The sequence below is a fragment of the Parus major genome, chromosome 4 (genome assembly GCF_001522545.3).
Source record: "Parus major isolate Abel chromosome 4, Parus_major1.1, whole genome shotgun sequence".
Classification (NCBI taxonomy): Eukaryota; Metazoa; Chordata; class Aves; order Passeriformes; family Paridae; genus Parus; species Parus major.
The window spans coordinates 10,428,252-10,450,415 of NC_031771.1; the positions used below are offsets into that span (position 1 = coordinate 10,428,252).

The 22,164-nt window shown below is 40.3% G+C and overlaps 1 long non-coding RNA gene across 2 annotated transcripts; it reads right to left on the reverse strand.

Moving 5' to 3' along the window:
* Positions 1 to 4,187: 4,187 nt before the first annotated feature.
* On the reverse strand, positions 4,188 to 22,138 carry LOC107203601. Of its 2 annotated transcripts, XR_004497117.1 has the most exons (3): positions 21,985 to 22,138; positions 14,564 to 14,628; positions 4,188 to 14,001 (listed from the first exon to the last, which is right to left on the reverse strand). It is a non-coding gene; the product is annotated as an uncharacterized LOC107203601 (long non-coding RNA). The 2 variants fall into 2 exon arrangements; XR_001521271.2 differs by having other exon boundaries at positions 4,188 to 14,628.
* Positions 22,139 to 22,164: the final 26 nt, after the last annotated feature.

The following is a 22,164-nucleotide window of genomic DNA, read 5'->3' on the forward strand; positions in this document are numbered from 1 at the left end:
TTGAGATTAGACCAGCTGGGGACAATGTGGCGAGATAATGAAGGATGGGCTCGATTTAGTGACCTGAAAAATAATGAACTTTAATACGAAAAAGACAAAGAGACAATCCAAATAGCATAAAAGGTGCACCAAAAAACAAGGGTCAAGGGGATACAGTAACTTGTATAAACCAATAGGTTGGGATGGAATCTGAGGGTAAGGATCCAACAGGAAAGGGTGATTACAAATATGTAAAACATTGCACCAAACATGAACCAACAATAGCAGGGGAAACAAAGAACTTTCTGGTAATGTTTACATAAAATTGAACAGGGGGCACTGTGGATAATAGTCTGCTCTCCATAAGTATGACAGATTTTCCCACAGGCTTCTGCCTGAGTTCCTATCAACCCCAACAATATTCTGATTCATCTACTGTATTCTAACTCTGGGGAAGCCTGGCTCCGCTATAGTCCTGAATGAAAACACTATAAGGTTATCCCATCATCAGCTGGGGAAACTTCAGTAAAAATAAGTATTCCCTCACAGGTTCTCGTGGGTCCCATCTCCATGTGCCTTCAGTCTCTGCTCCTGGAGACTCTTGTGAGCCGTTCAGCCTTTTACCTTTCAGGTGAGTCACTTTGCACAGTTGCATCTGGGCATGATTATATTCCATTTCTCTCAGCTGGGGATTCAGGTTGCTCCCAGCCTGTGAATAAGTTTTCATCTTTTTCTACACCACTGCGAAATGACTGTTTTTCCAATGCTTTTTGATCCATGCATTGAAATCAGCAAAACCACATTTTATGCTTGGTGCCACAAAGAAGAAAAATTTTTCCTGTAGCACAGAGCCAGAAAAATGCTTTGCGAGAGCACATCTAACTTACTGAATCTCTCCCTTCTCTGGCCCCATTCCCTTCCTCCCTATCATGCTCCAGCTATGGTTGGCCTGAGCTCTCCCTTGCAGAGAGCACAGTGTGTTGCCAACACCACTGCAGATTTACAAGGTCTGGTTTTAAACACCCTTGTGACAAACAAAAACGTGTACGTGCTTCTTCTGTACTATCAGCTGTTAACCTAAATCACAGCGTGAACAACCAATGAGATGCTAGAGTCCATCTTTTCCAAAATGCTGCTTTACATCTGGGCCCAAACTGCAGAGCTGGAGTGGAGGATCCTTTCCACATGCAGTGTCCGTAAGCAGACCCTGGGCAGCTGAGGAGCCCCAGCTGTTCTCCAAGATACCACTGCAGGGGCTGAAAAGCAGCACTCTGGCACACAGGAGACATGGAGAGACACAGGCCCTGTGCCTTATTTTAGGGGAGTCAAGGCCAGCTGTTAGGGTCAGCATTAACATCCTGTGAAAGGTGAGTGGAGTTGGCTGTTGTTCCTGCAAGATTTAGACCTCTTCTTCTCCACAGGCACCTTGTTCTTTTTGCTTGGCCTCCACTTCCCACAGCAGTTGTGATGTACCTGTTGTTTCTGAGTTCAGCATGTTCTGAATTCTGCATGACCCTTTGGAAAAGCAGCACTTTTAGATTGCCTTTTGGCTGATGCATTTTAAATGGTTATTAAGCATTGCTTATCACTTATTGACCACATAGGAACACTTGACCTTAGCATGAACTACATTCAAAATGCTTGATAAGGCCATGCAAAATATTCTCCTTTATAAAAGATCTGACTTTGAGCAACAGAGAGGAGATAAACAGGACTCCATCCAGCATGACCTGCACAGTAAAATGTCACTTTATGCAGACAGTTTGTTGCTTTCCATTTTACGTCTTTCAATGAAAGCTTTGATGCTGTAAGGCTGGAATAAAGGAAAGGCACAGTACCTAGTACAACACAGTGCACAGCAGCAGCAGTAAATTTGATTTGTCTCATAGGGCAGGTAATGCACTTAAGTAATTGTGTAGTACAGCACAGTCAAATTTCACAGACCTCAGTCTGTGACACTCAGAAATCAGCAAGCTGACAGATGGCCCAGCTTCTTGTTGGGCAACCTCCCAACATGCATAAACTGGGGAGGTGGGTATCAGTTACAGGTACACAATCCAGCTGACAGGACAGACCCTCAGGCTCTTTGGAGTCCAACACAGTTAGCTGTGACACATCTGACAGCTTTATATCTGTTCATAGTCTCCCTAATAACATGACATGGGTTCAAGAGAATATAACAGCCAATGAATGAAGGCACAAACAGCGTTAACAAATGTTCACAATGTTATTTCCAATATTTTAAGGCTCATACATATACCTGAATTCAAGTTCTGCATTACTCTCTGACAAATCTAAAAGAGTATATTCCAGAAAGATATGGTTAGTAAGCTGTTGTAAAGAATCAGGCAAACATAACCTCCAGCAGTGTTTGATGACAATGATTTGTAACCTGGTGTTTTGATTTGTACCTTGATAAAAGTTTAATTGTCTGACACCAAGAAAATCTGTCTTTCAAGCTGTGCAGGTGTTTATCTGGCATGAATATATTGCTAAGGAGATTTTGAAGTAAATGAATAAAACCCATTTGGTTTCATTTGCAACATTGCTGGGTAAAGATGTGGGCTTTTGATTGTGTCTCTCTTGGGTGCTAAAGAAAATGGATTGGTTAGGACATTGTGGTTAGGGAACTTCCTTGTATCTCCTTTTTAATAACTGAGGCCTCTCATAGAACCAGGCTGTGCTGCTTTTGGCTGGGGTAGAGTTACTTTTCTTCACAATAACTGGCATGAGCTGTGTTTTGGGTTTGTGCTGGAAATAGTGTTTGTAACACAGGGATGCTTTTGTTATTGCTGACAGGGCTTACACAGAGCCAAGCCTTTTCTCACCCCCCCCCAGCAGTGAGGTGGCTAGGGGTGCACAAGGAGCTGGGAGGGGACACAGCCAGGACAGGCGATTCCAAATAACCCAAGCAATATCCCATAGCATATGGAGTCACACTCAGCATGTAAAGGTGAGGGAAAAAGGCAGAAGGGAAGGACATTCAGAGTGATGGTGTTTGTCTTCCCAAGTCACCTGCTCTCCTGGGGGGGTCACTGAACATCTGCCCATGGGAAGTAGTGACTGAATTCCTCATTTCCCTTTGCTTGTGTGTGGAGCTTTTGCTTTACCTATTAAACTGTCTTTCTCTTAACCCATGAGTTTTCTCACATTTATGATTCTCTCCCCTTTAACCAGGGAAGAGGAGTGAGTGAGGAGCCTTGTGGGACTGAAGTGCTGGCTGAGGTTAAACCATGACACAGAATTAACAAATGCAGGACCACAGTGGCTTTTCATCATGTCCCTTCCTACCAAAATGCTCATTGACATCTTGGGCAACAGCAAAAGCTGGGGGTGAGATGGCAGGTAAGCTGCAAAGTTATTCTAATGCCCTTTCCTCAAATCTTCGCATGGGCAAAAATCTGTCTCCCCACAGAGCTATTTCCTTGTGTCTGTGTCTGCACAGGGCAGTCATCACCTGCTCCATTGGAAATGCAATATATCTGTAAATGCATTGCTCACTGACAAAATTATATCTGTGTCTTGCTGCTCATCATCAGGACCAGCTCTGAAATCAGCAGTTCTTCTGAGACCTGTGTCTGCTCATCTGCCTCCCCCATCCCCAGCAAGCATACAAAGGGCACTTTAAATATAACCTTGGTCTCTGGTACAGAAATAAATCACGAAACATGACCCTCATGCCAGTCAAAGAAGGAGCATTGCAATTCCTACTGCACTGTTTTGTGAGTATTTCCCTTTCCTTGAAATGACACTGTGAGTGCCAGCTCCACAAAGAAGAGGAGCACAAAGCACAAGTATGAGCCAAGTCCAGCTGAGACTCTGCAGCCTGTGGGTGACAGATGAGATCTTTGCTGTTGCATCCTGTGTCTGGCCAGGGCTGTGGTTTCCCCCAGAAGTATCTCCCACAGGGATTGTCTGCACAGTGTCACAGGAGCCAAGAGCTGGAAAACACATTTTAAATTCCTTGCTTCGGTTTGGTCCCTGAGGGAAACCTGCAGGGTGGTGCCTGCAGGCAGGAGTAGTTCAGGTGTCTGGGTTCCCAGGATATCCCACTCCCAGTAAACTCTGCCATGGCAAATCATGTGCATCAGGTCTCCATCTGTGCATGGGAAAAAAGTTCTAGCAGAAATGGGAATTTTTCAACTCCTTAGCTGGGAGAGGGACCAAGATGGTGTCAGGAAAATTAATTCACAAACACCAGAGGTTTATGTCCAAAAAGGAGACAGAGGAGTCCTTTTACTTTATTCAAATAAAGGGAGAGGCCATGGGGCATTCCCCTGGGGTCTCTCAAAATTTTGGAGGGCGCAGCCTCCTTTTTATCCTAATTCCCGGCCGCTTGTCCCTTCTCTCTTTCCCCATTGGCTGAAGTACTTGAGAGGTACAGGCTTCCCGGAACGCCTCATACCTGGGATACCTTCCCCCTCCACAATGCATAATCATTTCTTAATTCTTAACTCTTGTGGAATCCATGGTGCTCTTTCAGTGCCTCTTTCATCTTTCAGTGGAATCTATCCTATTGTTTCTGTTGTCTCTCAGTGATAGCTGCATCTTATCAGCAGACCCACTGCTTCTTTGTAAAGACAAACCCATCATCCCTCTCAAGGGTAATAGTAAGTTGAGATTTAAGTATCTCAGAGTAATTGCCAGGTTAGAACTCCCTTCAACACTTGGTCTGCCTGGCTAAAGGAATGGAATGACTTGGAGGGTGCTTTACTGCAGGGTCTGCCCAGTGCCTCAGAGCAAACTTTATCGGGAGCCTGTTAAAGTGGGACAAAAAGCAGCATATTTCCTCCTCAGAGACTAGGATGTACGTTTGTTTGTATTTATTTACTATAAAGACGTCCAGCAAAAGTACCTGTAGTGCACTTGAGTCAAGTGACCACCGTGAAACTTGTGCCTCAAGGTGCTTCATTCCTTTCCCCCTCTCTTGGCATTGGGAGTTTTTCCTGCCCGGAGGGGGCGATGGAACAGCGTCAGTTGTGATGAAACGTCCCGCGCCGGGACGAGCTGCCCGCGTCAGTTCTCCGCAATAGCGCAGATCTCCCAGCGGGATAAGTGCAGGGTAGTCCAGTGGCTGTGTAGCACCAGGATCCGGTGAGAGCAGAGCGATCCAGAGGCTGCGGATCACCGGGATGCGGTGGGGGCTGTGAGCGCGGTGCCGCTCCCGCCCAGCGCCGCCCGGCGCCCGGAGCGCGGCACGGCAGCAGCGCCGCCCTCACTGCCGCCGCCTGGTGGCACAACGCGGGCACTGCGGCACGGACCTGGCGAGCCTCATCCGGTCCCTGTGCTGGGATGCACAGTCACGGAGTCCTGCAACTTGGAAAGGACCTTCAGGGGTTAAGATCATCGAGAACAACTGGTAACCCAGCACTGCCGAGCCCACCGCTAGACCGTGTCCCCAAGTGCCACATCTAAATTGCAAAAGCAAATGGAGTGCATATTGGGTTATGCACGCCTCCAGGGATGGTGACTCCACCACTTCTCCACACAGCCTGTTCCACAGCTTGACAACCCTTTCAGTGACCACATTTTTCCTAATTATCCAATCTCAACCTCCCCTGGCTCAAGTTGAGGCTGTTTCCTCTTGTCCTGTCATTTATTACCTGGGAGAAGAGACCCTGTCTGGCTACAGTCTCCTCTCAAGTGGTTTTAGAGAGCACTAAGGGCTCCCCTGAGACTTCTCCAGACTAAACACCCTTATCTGCCTTATCAGAATTCTGCTCTGGACCCTTCCCAGGCTCCGTTTCCTTTCTCTGGGTTCATTCCAGCACCTCAATGTCTTTCTTGTAATGAGGGATCCAGAACTGGACACAGGATTTGGGGTGCAGCCTCAGCAGTGCCGAGCACAGAGAGATGATCCCTGGCCTGGTTCTGCTGGCCACACTATTGCTGATCCAGGCCAGGAAGCCATTGGCCTTCTTGGCCACCTGGGCATTCACAGCTCTCCAAGTGTGCTGAGTTAGGTTTTGGTACTTCTCTAAAAAACACTGGCTTCACCAGAGGCTGTAAGCAGTGGAGGTGTTCCTCTTCACTGTCCCACCAGACTGGACCATGAGTACTCATGTTGACTGGCAGGAGGCAGAAGTGAAGGTAAGCCATGAAATGTGGTTTTTATAGCCATCATGTCAGACAAAATTATTTTCTGTGGTCAGAACTAGTTATGAAATACACGTCTACACTAGAACTTGGTTTAAAAGATATGCATAAAGATAAAAATTAAGGTATAAATAAGTTCTCACTTTAAATGCTAAAGTCTATTTCATTTCTATTTCTAGCTGAATGCCTTTGTGGGAATAGGATTTTCCTTATTTTTCCTTCTCCTTATGAAGGAAATAAATGTGATTTCCTAGTTCAGAAGCCAGGATGTTTTATGTAGTTCCCTGTAAATATTTGGAAACACAGAGGAAACAAAGCCTTCCTTCCCCTCTAGCTTTGTCCATTTCCATGAAACTGCTTAACTGTTTTGAGGTCTTGTCTATACTACCCAAAATCAGTGGCCTTTGTGAACAGTTTTCTCTGTAGTGCCCTTTGCTAATAATTATGATGCAAGATAAGGACAATAGAAGTGCCAGAAACTTTCCTGTTCTCAGCTTCCCCAAATCAAATCAAATTGAATCAGTCCCAAGAATCATTATGCAGGTTTACAAAAGGAGAAGTCACTTCCCTTATCATATGCTGCAGACAAGGAGAAGGGCACCTTTAAAACCAAGGAGAACTATGAGTGAACAGCTCAGTCAACACTTCAGGATATGACTGTTTGTTCTTTTTTTTAAAAAAGGGGCACGAACGTCTTGTTCAGTCTTGTCCTTTCAGATTTCAGGTCTGAACAAAATGGATTTCTATTAATTCTCTTTAAATGATCAAGCTTTGAATAACACTTTGTATTGCTACACATGTCAAAGGTATTTTTAAATGTTCCTAAGAAATGTAACCTCGTGGTATCTTTTTTTTAAAACAACAGTGAAAACTTCCAGTTCCTACCAAAACAGACTCTTTTCTAGAAAACATTTTTTTTTAATACATCGAACATACAAACTATTATTAAGTATCCAAGAGAAACTGTACTTTATTTAAAATATATTTTTTAATCTACCAGAATAAAAACAAGGAACTTTCTCCATAAATCTGATAGCAGTGTTGGGTCCTTCTTTCTTTGGAAATATATGCAATCCATTTATTTAAACATGTTTAACTTCTGGACAGAAATTATTTTTAAGAATCCAAGCAAGACTACTAATCTATTTTAATAAAAGGAAAACCCAAGACACTTGGGCACTAGCCTTTGTTTCTTTCTGTAACTAAGATTCTTCTTTTATCTAATATTTATGAATATACTGCACAACAAAATCAGTACTCTTGAGTAAGTTATTTATGCACTTCATGTTTGAGGGAGGAATTATCATCATTTTATTTAGCATCTGAATCAAGAAAATTATTCTTTCCAGACGTAAAATGTATCTTCTCTTTTATTCTAGTTGTTAAAAAGCATATATAATACACATTATCCCCAAATTTCCCTTTGCTTTTTACAAGCAAAGTAAAACACAACCTCTTTGTTTTAAATCCTCCTCTCCCCTTCTCAGATAACTCCTACAACTGTTTTTGCACTTCTAGTTTAGCAAAACTTACAGGCAGGGTATATCTACAGAAATAACTTGCATACCAAAAAAGCCAAGCCAGCTCTGCACCTCAGCACAGCCAGATCCCGATGGCCCACTTCCATGGCAAATTCACTTCAGTTAACTTTATATTAAAATACTCTAATTTAGGAAAAAATATTTCATTTTGATACATATTACACTTTTTTTTTTGTCTACAACAAGCAGGTATTAAGGAATAGATTAGTCAAACCTGAATTTCATTGGGAGTAACATTAGCCAACACTTCAGGTGTAATTTAGGCATAAAAAATCAAGGTCCAAGGACTTTGTCATGCAGTGTTCATTTTTGTGGTGAGGATATCCTTTTCTATAGCATTTCTACAGCCTATTTAATGCTCTGCTTTTGCTTTTGCTTCAAATTTACATTATTTAACTCACCCAAAGTATTTACAGCACAGTGTAAGTCCAGATCCAGGCAGCCTTATGCCTCATTGGCAACATTTTCTTTAGAGCCCTGGCTCACATGAGAATCTCGCTGCTGTCCTATTTTCTTGAATGGATGTATAATTATTCTTTTTTGCATCCTTGTTAACTAAAAATACTTGGAATAGTTTGGATCCCACTGTAGCAAAACATCATGGAATAAGACATAAATTACAAATAAAAAACTACTTCTGGCATGGATCACTTCCCAGCATTTGTAATAACAGGGAGCACAGTGAATTTCCAGCCCCTCTCAGTTCTCGTATTACTCCCTTCCCTGGAAGCGGCCACTCCTGCCCTCTTCCCCAGAATCTCCATCCATTTCTTTCTGCTGCTGCTTTGGAGGACACTGGCAGAGCCAGAGTCCTAAGAGTTCTCTGGTTGAAAGAGCAGAAAGCTGTGTAGACAAAATAATGGTCTCTTAGTAAAATTAAATGTGGCCTCTGTAGGGAATAGAGGCCAGATGTTATATGCTGCCTCCTAATAATTTACTTTTGCAAATTAGACAGTGTGGGGGGACAGATAATGCTGTGCTCCATAATTCTCTACTCTTTTAGGTTATGCTTCAGTTGATTGTTCAGATTTACCTATTTTAGGGCATTTTTGTGTATTCTCTTTTATTTTTCCCATTTTTTAAGCCAAGGATTGATTAGCAAAAGTTTATTTCTATGCTTCTCAATTCCCTGGGATTTTTTCTTGATGTTTGTTAGAACAATATGGAATTCATTCATAAAATTGCTAGTGAGTTTTCCTGTAACTGGGATATCATGAATCTTTTTATACAAACTAGTTTTAGCTCATTATTATGCTATTCTGAAAGCTCTGATTCTCCTATAAGGTATTATTTTGTAAAAAAGCTATACTGAAGTGGTTGAAAACTTTCTTTGTCAGTTATTGCCCATCAAATTTGCCCATAGTGCAGCTTAAAATCTCCCCTTCTCTCTGCCAACTCAGCTACAGTCAATCATGCAATTTAGTCTGGTGATAATTTATTCCAACTAATCATACATGAGACGTAAAAATCCCCAAGGAGGAGTTTGGGAAGCTGGAAATTAGGAAGGGGAAAAAAATCCCAAACCAAACATTCCCACCTTTTTTTCCTTGCAAACTCAGCATATCCTATGCTGAAATTACTGAGACACCATGGTGTCCTGCTTTTTCACAGTCTCTTGGTGCTGGAATCACACTTTATATCATTCTCCAAAAGCATGACTTAGTTAGCACTTCATTATGCAAGAAGATTACCACTATGCTGTAGATGGCAAAAAAATTCTGGCTTTCCTCATGCATATTATCCAGCACCCACTTCAAATTAAGAAAATGAGACTTTAAAAGTTTTTTTCTAAAAGGCATATATGCCTGAATGTCTATTTACCCAATCATCACATACTGGGTCTATATGTTAAAAACATGAAATATCAGATACCACAGCTAAATTAAGGTATTTCTTTGATTTTATTTTTTTTTTTCCTTCCAAGGAATAAGTATTTCACTGTACAACATTATTTGAAGAGTAGCATGTTTCATCTCAAGGATCAGGAATGGCTTGCAGTATAATTTTACAATGTGGCTCTTTAAATTAATTTATTAAGTGGAGAAAATGATTATTTGCTCACATAAGTGATTTCAAATTGTGCTTTTCAGACTACCAGCTGTCTGAAGTGTCATAGGAACTGCTGCATATGTGGTCCCAGGGCCAAATCATCCCTTTTACAGCTTACATTAAGATGATGGGAGCCTCCAAAATACTTGAGGGAAGCAAGGGATGTAGGAAATCTGGCAGACATGATTTTAGTGGAAAATCCTTTTTCAAAAAGCAGCAAATACACTTATCACTAGAATAATATTATATCCAGTCCCAAACAACATTCACACTCCTGTAATGCTGGAATTCAAGCCTTTAAAAACATGTGGATATTTAGAGTTATTTTTTACATCTGAATCTCAAATCCTTTGCTCAGTTTTTGATTCTTTCTTTAAGCAAATCTCCAGTATGCTATTTTTATTACATTTAAACAATGAGGTTACATGTTAACATCTGATAACACCTATTTTGATTCTGTATCCTTTTAAGATACAAGTTTAAGTTGAAATAGAGATTTTTCTGAAATGTATAAATACCCTTGCCATTCTACTGGAAGTGTACTCAAAATATAAAAGGGGCAAAAATTCACCCATGACATTTTCATCAAAATCAGTCCAGCTGCACTACCAGATCATGTAAACATTTATTTCAACACTTAGGCCTTCTTTATTGGATCTTTTTCAGCTAAATACAATGATCTAATTAAAGAGACCTCAGCATATTTCAATATGCATGAGCTTATGCAGAAATACTTCTCAACCCTGGGCTTATGTCTGTAATAATGAGATATCCTGACAAAGAAATCACAGAAATATTTTACAGGAAGTGCCATTAAGAAGTCATCTAGTTCACTTCCCTACTATAAATATTTTAGATACATTCATTTATATAAAATGTTGTATAAAAAGTGCAGTGATTATTGTAGAAAATTTCTGCTACTCTTGTATTCTTTATTTTTCATCATGCTAACAACACATGGAATTTTTTTTCTTCTGATGTGACTGGCTATCAGAAAACATTTGTAAAACTCTTTTTTAAATAACTACAAATGTTCAAAATGAATCATTATCTTATTCTTCAAAATGAGACAATTTTTAACAAGAACTTGAAGTACCTCTCATTACAAAATAGCACATCATATATTTATAAACTGCCTGTGCACATAGGAAGATACAACGAAAAGGTAGACTTCAGCCTGTATTTCTTTAGAAAAGAACAATTCTACCTTACATTAAATCCAGATGTTAGTTGGTTCCATCTTTAAATCTTCATAACAATGCAGATCCTGATTTGAAAACCAACATCCCCTTCAAGAAAGAAATGCATACAGTCGTACATACATGTTATACAAATTAAGTCTGCCAGAAATGTAAGGATTAAGTTAGGTTCATTTCATATGACTAAGTTAAAATGGCAAGTAGCCTTTCTGAGTAAAAACTAAGATGGACAGTGTCCTGAGGGAAGCGGTCTAGCCTGGCCTGTTCAACTCTGATTCCTGTAAAGAACATAGAATCATTGAGTAATTTATGTTGGAAAGTTCAGTCTGGTTGCTCAGGGTTTTCTGCATTCAAGTTTTTTTTAATTTCTAAGGTTGTGGATAAATTGTTTTTTTTTAATTTCTAAGGTCTGGCAACATGCAGCAGCAACACCCAACTCCATCCCTGCAGAGCCACAAAACTTCTGTTTCTACTGTTCAGCCCATCCTCACTTCCAGCCCCACACACTTCCTTTTCAGATTTGAAATGAGTTAGGAGTTTCCTGTTCAACCAGTCTGGCTGCCTGCTCTGTACACCCATTTTCCTGTGGTTCTGGGTGGATGGTCCTTGTGCTTTCAGGAGGCTGGCATCCAAGACTGTGGCCCTTTGCCCTTCAGAGCACCCTGCCATGAATCACAGAGTGATTTGGGTCAGGAGGGCCCTTAAGGATCATCTCATTCCAACCTGCCTGCCATGTGCAGAGACACCTCCCACTAAACCAGACTGCTCAAAACCCCATCCAGCCTGGCTTTGAAAACTTCCAGGGATGGGGCATCCACAACTTCTCATGAAGTTCTCATCCTGTCTGCTGGCTGCCAGAACAAGCCACCAATGCCACTGTTACTTCTACCCTCTGCTTCTGATACTATCTCCTTCATTTTTGAGAAAAAAACAGTATTAAGGGAAGAGCCAGTAAAGCACAAATCATTCAAAACCCAGCAATTCTGAAATTTTTAAAAATAGCTGCTGCATGGTATCATGTTGTTTTCTGACCATAAAGGTGGTATAAGTTTACTCCTTGTTTTTCCATGCATCAGTTTCCATCAGAGAGAAAACGGTAATGAAACAGCTGCCAAATTATGTCTGTGATTGTGACATTGGTGCTTATGACCTGAGAAAGATGAGAGAGGAAAAAATAGCCAGTCAGATTCTTCATTCTTCTGTCTTTATGCTTGAGACAAGGTTATGGGTATTTAATTTATGTCTGAATATTTTTAGGCTGCCTTTGAATTTATAATACCCTAAGAGATGTCAAGAGATGTGCTGGCCATTTCTTGAGTTGTAACACTCCCCAGCCAGCTTCCTCCACTGAATTTCAGTGAGAGTAGAGCAGATCTGCTTCCATTTTCCAAATGGAGCACCCCAAAAGTTATCATCTTCTTTCTGCCCTATGATATGCTTCAACATAATTCCAACTGCTTGCTGTCTTTTAACCTCTCTCTACATAGAATATAGAACTGGTTTTCCTCCTCTCTTCACTGTGGGTTTGTGTGTTGTCCATCTCTCAGGTTACCTCTAGAGAGGAAAGTTTCTAGAGGGAAGATCTAAAATATAACAAGTTTTCATTCTCAGATTCAAACCCCTCTGAAAATAAAGGTGTTTTCCATCACCATTGAAGGATATTTTAGATAGTTCTCTACATGTGTAAATCTACACATCTCAGGATTTGAGGATGTGTATTTTATTGTAAACAAAAGAAGCAGGCAATTAAAAAAATAATCCAAATGCTGAATTTTGCAGTGAAAACACTGGCATTTTGTCAAATACAACCTATTTGGGACTTCCCTAAGCGTTAAGTATTTAAAACATACTCAGTATCTGAGCTGTCTCCATAAACTTTGGCCACATCTAGAGAAGCCTTCCTGTTCTGCTCCCAGGTGCAGCGCAGTTGTTTGGATTCATTCTTGGGCAGTTCTTCTGAGGGACAGTTTGCAATATTTCCCCCAATTGCTGGTGGCACCCTGGGGCACTGAAGCAATCCTGGTGTAGATAACTTGACCACATTGCACCAGGACTGGTGCGACTCAACTGCCTCAGCTGTCGTATGACAGCTGAGCCCTGCTTCCTGCGATAAAAGCAAAATGCCAGGGAGGAAAGGTCAGAGACAGACAAATTCAGAAATTTCTGCGAGGAGAATGGTTTCACAGAAATAAAGGAATGGTTTCACAGAATATTCTGAGTTGGAAGGCTCCCACAAGGATCATGGAATCCAGCTCTTCAGTGAATGTCCCATACAGGGGTCAAACCCAAAACCTTGGCATTATTAACACCAGGCTCTGACCAGCTGAGCTCATCTCAGGGTTTTCATTTCTAAACTTGAACTCAGTAATATTCTTCCTTACATTGTGGGTTTTCCATAAGGATCGCCCTGTTTGCTGAAGGAATAACCAGGCTTGAGAGGAAATGGCTGAAGGTGGTATAGCAACATGTCAACCCCCTTTTTTCCACATTATAAATTCAGCTGCCTTGGAGGAAACCACCTCATGACTTGGAGTACTTTTGGATAAACATTAATAATAACAAATTCTAATTGGTCATTATTGCTTGAACAGAAAATATCAGATTTCATTTTCACCAGGAGGAAATGAAAATGTCATGTACTGTAACATGACAAGCATGGAATTTACAGTAGTGATATGTACTTGTAATTACCTGTATATGTGTAAATGCACACAAAGCAGAACACCAAGGAGGCCATTTTACAACAGATTTAATGAAGAGAACATCTACATCTCCTCATAAACTTACCTAAACGACTTTGAAAAAAGAATGGAGTTGATTAGACAGGTTAATGGGGTGATGTCTTTATAAATGACAGATGGCTGTGTTAGAACAGAAAGTTGTTCACTCTCCATTTTTTATTTTATTTTATGAGATTATTTTACCTTTTTTTTTCTTTTACTTATGAAAGCATTGCTCATACATTTTTGATTAGCAGTGTTTCACTGGAAAAAAACCCAACAATTTCCAATGAAACTAAACTTTTAACTGGATGGATGTTGTCATTACGCTTAAGTGGCAGTAATCAAAACTAAAATACAAAATGAATTTTTTTGAATTCCGGGTCTTTATAAACATCCTGACCTCCCCTCGTCGGCCTGCAAATGGAGAAAAGTGCTTACAGATTTGCAAGCTCATAAGAACATGACAAAGAAATGGAAACATGCAGAAAATAGCTAGCTTTTTAATGTATAGGGAACCCATTAGCGATGAATTTGGCAAAGTAATTAAAAATTGCATGGTTTTAAAAAAAGAGAATTAAGTATAATTTAAAAAGTTGTTATAATGCAAAATTAGCTGTACTTAAAAAAAGTAATAATACCTACCAGGGCACTCAGAATGATCAAAGTGTAAGATGTGCAATAATGTAGACTGTTCATCTTCCCTCAGATTTACAAGGTGACTGGAGGAGAATCACTCAAACCGTGATAACTGAAGGAGGATTCACCAGGTTTTCACAGAGGCCTCTGCCTGTGTGCTCTGGGATCCCTGGGCAGGCCTTAAGGGGAGGATGTGCAACACCTGATATATCTATTGAAAGCCCCTGAGGCAGCAGTAGTTCTTGGCTCTTTCCTGAACAGCACTTGGCAGTGGTCTGTGTGCCGCCATTGGCATGTGCCATGATTTGGGAAGCTCTGTCTAAGGATTCCCAATGCCTACCTGGCTGTTAGATAATCACCATCATGCAATTATTTCTGCAGTATTCTCCCATCTCTCTTCTTTACCTGTATGAAAAGAAGTCCATTCCTAAATAGACCAAAAATTAAGAAAATATGATATGCATTGCTAACCTTCTCTTTTCCTTCTCCTTTGGCATTTTTCACTGATCTGAAGTGTAGAGTTTCATCATCTGATGCAAATCATTGATCAAAACAATCCTATTGAACATCTCTCCATTCATCTTCTGTGAATGAATGTGAGAAAACCAAAGTCCCCCAGGAATGTTTTCTCTTGAAATTTTCTCCGTGAATTTAGGATTTATGAGAACTACTAGAATAAGTTTAAAAAAAACCTCTGGATCTTTGGGGCCTTTTTGAATGTATTAGGATTGTAGCACTAGAGCCAGAGTGAAATAATACTTAAGTACCTTTGTGAAACTCTGCAGCAGATAGCAGTAATGAAGGTAATTCTAGACAGGATAATGTGGCTGGAGTGCCTCATAGTCTGGATCAGAATTTTTGCAATGTTTTCAAGTGCTAGGATACTGTTGGAGTTTTTTTATGAAAGTGCAACAATGTATCACAAGTTTAATTTCATTTATCTGGCCATGTGTAAATCAGTAGTTCCCACAATAGTGTCTAATCCTCATTAACAGAAATGGATCAGCTTATCCCTTAGGCAGGTGAGTATGTGGCTGGCAGCTGCAGAGATAACAATGGTCTTGCTTTTACCAATAACATTTGGGGGGATCATTTGACATCATACTGAAGTCACCACAAAATTATATCAACTTATCCCACAAGTCACCTCTTATCAACATAAAGAAGATGAATTTCACACAGAGCATTCATTGAGTTAACAGCTGGGACTGGCTTCACGTCCCTTGTCAGTACTTCCACAGATGAATTGCTGTAACATCAGTAGCACCTCTCATCAATGTATTACCATCTGGTCAAGTGTTACCAAACCAAGATGGACGTGACGCAATGGAGATTGTTTAGATCTACCTTTGCTCAATTAATTCCTTAATTCTATCTCCTCATTTCACCTTAATTCTATGTCCTAATATAGGGTCCCTGCTACCAGATTGCAGATTTCCTTCAGATCTCCTATTTCCCGAGTTAGCTAGATGTTCAGAGCATTTTGAGGTGGAAGTACTTTTTTTTTGTTTTCAGTTGGTGCTAACTTGAGTAATCGGATCAGTGGTGGATTGCTGGTTTCATAAATTTAGTGGGGATAGGATGTAGGGGATAATACAGAAAGGATTATGTGAAAGATTTATATCTTCAGAAAATACTGGCTTCCACAGTGCCTGATGCTTAACAATAAGCTACTGTCTTACAGCACCTGGCTGCTTTGGAAAGTAGTCAGTTTGAGTGCCTTGATATGCAAAATACCACAGCTAATCCAGTCAGACAATCTTGATCACTTTGTGACTCCTCAGGGAGATAAGTAAAAGAATGTTCCTTGGTGCATGACTTCTAATAATCTAATGAAAGATGCTGCAGGTCGGTAAAATCTGCAATCTTCTAAATGTTTTATTCCTGTTTTCATGCTGTTCCTAAAGCAGGAACACATTCATTACTGCTCTGTATGGACTGTCTCCCTGGGCATTTCCTTGCCACTGATTATTTTTCTCTAAAACAGGCTCTTACTTCCCATTCCTTTCACTTTCTGCTGTTCTATCCTCTGATTAATTCACCTAATTATTTTGATATTGTCCTTCTCCTTCCTTCTAAAATATGAAGATCACCTTCTCTTCCTTGACCTGCTCATCCTCCTACACAAAGCTCTATTAAATTTCCTCCCTCCCACAGAGCCTCCTCCCTCTGAATCCTAGAAAATCATCAGTTCAGGAAGAGCTATATTGAAAAGAAAATGAGGTAGCAAAAAAAATGTGTGTCAGAAAAAATATAAGGAATTAGTAGCTCTACTAGAAAGGTTTCAGGTGAACCAAAATGAAAACAGCATCCAAAATGTACATAAACTATTAAAGCAACAAACAAGCAAATACAGCAAGAATTTTCAGAGACATGCCCTCCTCCTTATTTTTTTTTCCTTTTTGTGTAGCCACCAGTTGCTACGTAGTCTCTGGGAAACAATGACTGCCAAAATCCTTAGGCTTGTCTGTTCTCTTCTGGTTTTGCTTCAGTGTTGTGATCCAGAGAAGTACTAAAAGCCAGAGGGAGATTACACAGCTCCCGTGTCCACTACTGGAGCATCTCTAATTTTTGTAGTTCAAACAGTACAATAAAACTGAAAGACTGAAGCATCACAATACCTACCAACTGTGAGCTATTTTTATAATAATAATTGTAATAATTCAAGTTTTTGTTACTCATTCCTTGCTGTGATGTAGCACAGGCCTGTAACTGCATTTACTCCACAGATCTTAATCCAGCCTCTGTGAGAAGCAATTTGTTGGGGATTTCAAAACATCCTCTGAGATCATACTAGAGTTTTATGTAGAAAACCTCTCATAATCCCTCTCAAAACTCTAATATGGAGCTATTTCTGGATCTTATGCTTCTTTTGGATGGACCAGGCTTGGCTGGAGAGTTTGAACAGTACATGAAAAACAATTGCAGGGCAAGCTGAATGTGATAAGAGAAGGGCTGGGAGCAGCTGCTCCCACAAGTTCACTGAATCCTTTGGGTGCAGCACAGCAAAACAGGTGAGCACAGGTGCAAAACACCTCCCTCCAGCACACTCTGCAAGTGCACAGATATCTGACCTCATGAATTTAAACTTGTCTTTCAGTGAACAGGGCCTAAGTGAAGAAACATAATTTATAGTGTCTTCTGTTTGCTCATGTCAGGCACCTTTGTTTTGCCCAAAACCAATGTAGGGTTTATTACCAAAGCAGAAAACATGCAAACGTGTCTGGCAGTGCTGCCAGAAGCTGGATTCTTAACAGGACTACAACAACAACAACAACAACAACAACAACCACATCTTTTAGTACAAACGTGGGAGTGGAAAAAAAAGGCTAAAAAAACAAGGGTGCAGAATCAAAAGGAAAAGTAAAGACTGCTCATTAAGAGTAGTGCAACAATGAGGTGTTTCATAAATTTATTCAGAATTTGCTGTGGTAAAAGTTCCTGACGTATTTCCTGATATAACCTGCATAGTGTAAGGAATTACACTGGCATTTTGGGACTCCTTCAAGGTTAAGAGAACCAAAGAAATGAGGTAAAGCAGTTTCTTCAGCTCAGTGCTTGCATAAATTCCTTAGAGAATGGAAATGCATTTTCCAATGCCACCTAGCTGAGACTCACTAGACATGTATTTATTAATTCAGTACTTTTAAGAACACTGATAGCAGCAATCTACCAATCATGAACTCATGATGGAGACAAATGAAGAGTTATACTGATCATACTTGTAAAGAAAAATGAGAAAAAAAATCATATGCATTTTTAAAAGTACATTATAAAAACATAAGATCCTGCATTATAAAAATGTACCAAAGTACATCTAAAAAATGAAATAACACCATCTAACACATACAAAACCCTTCATATCTAATCAAAAAGAAAGCAAGCTTCCTCTTTAGGCAAGGCTGATCTTTGTTTTGGGATGACATTGCTCTCTTGAAGTACCTATGCTCTCTGTAGAAACAGAAACTGAGAGGACCTCTCATATTTAAGGTGAACAGTATTTAAAAGCAGGTTTTTAATTTGAATTTTAATATCCAGTCAAGGATTTTTAAAGAAGCTATAAATCATAGAATCATTGAATCATTTAGGTTGGAAAAATTGCTCTTAAATAATGGAGTCCAACCATTAACCAAGCACTACTAATCCCACCCTTAAACCATGTCTCCAAGTGCCACATTTACACATATCCCTCCAGGGATGGTGACTCTACCGCTTCTGTAGTCAGCCTGTTCCAATGCTTTATAACCCTTTGATCCCAATACTCAATCTGAATCTCTCTGGCACAACCTGTGGCCATTTCTTCTCATCCATTGCTCAAGATTAAGAACTATTTGGTCATAAAATGTTATAAAATGATGCATTACTTCTCTTCCCTCATTTTGCTTAAAGGCAGAGTATTTAGTTGCTTAAATGTACCTAAAACTTTTTCTGACATTGCTAGGTGTCATGAAGCCCTCTCAGACCCTGACAAAACTGAACACCAATTTTGTTGCACTGTGAAAGCAGAAGAAAGTTATGAGTTATCGTGGACCCTTGCTTTCTTATCCTGTATGCACTAAATGGAAGCTTTTAAGTAAAAAGATCTGATCCCTGAGCACTGCTCAGATTTATCTGCAGCAATGTAAAGGGTAATGACTTCAGCTGCCAAAAATTACTCTTAAAACAGATGCAATGGAGATGGCAGTGGGTCTGCTCCTCAACTGATGAACTTCACTTCCCCACCAGATATTAATGCACAATGAAAAACTCACTGGAAAGACCCCCAAGGCTTCTCTTCCGAGCTCCCTCAGGCTCTCCTCCTACACCAGATGCTTGTGTCTCTTCACCATCTCTGGGGCCTATTCCAGGACCTGCTCCAGTGTGCCCACGTGCCCTCTAAACTGAGGAGCCCAGAACTGGACACAGCATTCCCAAAGGGGTCTGACCAGTGATAAACACAGGATTCAGAAGATTTGAATAAAGCTTCTAAACCAGCACCCATGGTAATACTTTAAAGGCTATTTAAAGAGAAAGTCTAATTTTTCTTAAAATGAGGCTTAGAGACTTTACTAGTACTTTCCATAAGATCTTGTGGATTTCATTCCCAAATGGGGTTTAAGTTAATTTTTAATCCATGTTTTCTGATTTTTCTTTTGTGGTGTAAGGCTTACAGAAAATTTCTCTTTTTTTATTCCCTTAGTGCAACACTTTGAATTTGCTTTTGAGAGGCAGAACCAGCACTGGGCTTGTAACCACACTTGGGAAGCTCAGGATGACAGGGTTTACTTCCAACACTCAGCTATCTTTTAAATATTTTTTATTTAATCTAATCTAGTCTGTTTCTCCAGATCTTTGGTGATGTGTTTTTGGCATGGTTGCTTGAACAAGAACCCAGCCCAAACTGAGATCAACAGGTCAGCTGAAGAGCTTAACACTGATTCTACCTGGTTGAAAAATCAAATTTAAACAATTGTCTATGGAACTCTAAACTGGCAGTCTGCTGAACTTTACTAGCCTTGACTAATGCACATAGTCCACTGCCTTTAACAATCAAGGCCAGTCAGGGAGTATTTATTTATCTCTAAGGAAATAAAGGAAGATCTGACAGGATTCAATGTGACAATGCTGCTTTCCCTGGCAAGCTGGATTTGCTGGCTATTGGAGTATGCAGTTTAGATGAAAACATCTGAAATCCATTAACCTGGATTTTTGCAATTATTGTATTTATTTTCTTTTTAGTGAGATGTTAAAAAAAGAAGAAAGCAGAGAAATATTAACAACAAATGTTATACTCTCTGGATAACAGGAGAGGCCACAAACAGAACACGTACTCCAAGCCACTAGGTATTTAAAAAACCCCAAACGTTATTTCATTTCTGCTTTTGCCTGGTGGTGAATAGCCTGATGGAAGTTTAGGGGCAGCCATGGAGAGAGGGAAATACTTAAAACCAGACAGATAAAACTGATGTGTTTGTGTACTTAGCCAGTTTAAAGGCTCAAATAAAAGTTCTATCTTCCTTACAAGAGGGAAGATAATACTTTTGCAAACTACAGGTGACTCGGAAAGACAGGGAGGCTCAAGCAGTGAGCTTCCCTACATCTGTAAGGAATCCAAAACATTCATGGAAAATGCTGGCAGCAGCAAGAACTAAGATTAAAATTTCAGCGTGTGTGTAGCCACATAAGATCACTGTAGCTTTGCAGAGACTGATTGTGTCAACATTACAGTTCTAAACACTTCTCATTCTGAGGAAGAAACTGCAGATGTTTGCCGCTCAAATTAGAGATTACCATCCCTCCCTAATAATGTCTATGTATGTATGTAACCAAGGAAAATGAGAAAAGCAAGCTAAAAAAGCAGCTTAGTCTTTTTTCAGGACTTGTAAATTCAAACAGGAGAGCAGCTATGAAATGTTCTAGTCTTGACATGCACTCTATAGATAAAAGTAATAATGTGAGAAAATTATGTAGGAAGGGAATGGAAAAGGCATTACAATGGAATGTGTTTTGTCTTGACTGCCTTGTACTTTTTGCCCCAAAACCATGGGAAATTTGATACCTACACATACTAAGTATGGCATTCTCAAAACGGGCCACTGTTAAAATTTTATATGATGTTGACAATAATATGAATATTAATAGTAATAATACAGTTAGTATAATAATTAATATTAAAAATTGCAATAATATTTGGTATGCTTATAAGGAACATTGCAGATCACTTCAGAAAAGCATTTTCCAGAAAAACTGTAGTTTGAGTTTCCTTCTACCTTTTATTTTTCAGTGTAAACACAGTCAGGGAGGGGTACACCCCAATATGGTGCAGTATCAAATATAAGGAGAAATTTTTATTTCCCATAAAAATGCCAGCTGTCGTTCTTGGAAATTCTTTAATGCCAGATTTCAAAACAGAGAAATTTTTACCAGTTTTAAGAATCATTCCCTTTCCCTTCATAGAATTACATAAGCGACAACTTTTTATATCACAGAGGATGTGAAGTGTTAAAATGTATACGTGCTTATATTTGTTTTCTATATCTGTCTGTCTGCAGGTTATGTTCACATTCCTGAAATGATCTTTCCTTTGGAAATCTTTGATGCTGCCATGTTGGCTGTGATAGATACTTTGTTAATAAACCTCAAACACTTGTCTGTGCTAAAACAGCTGGTACAAGACCCTATGGCCTTTAGGAGTGTGTCTAATCCTTATTAACACAGGCAATCTCCTTGAAAATGCACGGTTGAAGACTCCTTGAAAGAAGAGTTCAGAGGCGCAGACATTCCCACTTCTTTATGAACAGATACTCAGATTAATATCAAATAAATTAACGTAAAAGATGGAACAAAAGAGATAGGATAGGACAGATGCTTATTTGTAGCTCCCATCACCCTAGGAGAGAGCACAAAAAGGGCAGCAGCTCTTGTGCTTTATCCCAGATGTATGTGGAGGTTCTGCCACCCAGCCTGGGGCTTGGTGGGGGCTTTGGAGCACTGGGTTTTGGCACTGCCACTGCTCTGGGGACACCTTTAGGGGCTGGGGAGAGGCTGTGACTTTGGCTCTGAGAAACCAAAACAACCGGTGCCACTTTCACAGACTTTTCACCTGAAGGAAGAGAGCGAGTTTTCCTTCCCCCATCCTGCTCCCTTTTTTCCTCAGCTCATCACATCTGGGTGGCATCTCTCATGACCCACATTTGCACCCCTTGTGCTCTCCAGGGAGCAGCAGGAGGAGGAGGAGGAAGAACGACAGCACACTCTCCCATGCTGGAGGTTTGGACTCACCTGCCTCCCCAGGATCGCTCTGATGATGGCAGGAGCTGGAGCTGGGCAATCCAAACATTCTCTTCTCCCACATAGCCATGGTTTTCCTCTGGGGAATGTCTGCAAACATGGGGCACCCAGCTGGAGGCCCGCTGCTCGTGTTGGGTTTTTTTGATTCTTCAAAAAAAAAAAAAAAAAAAA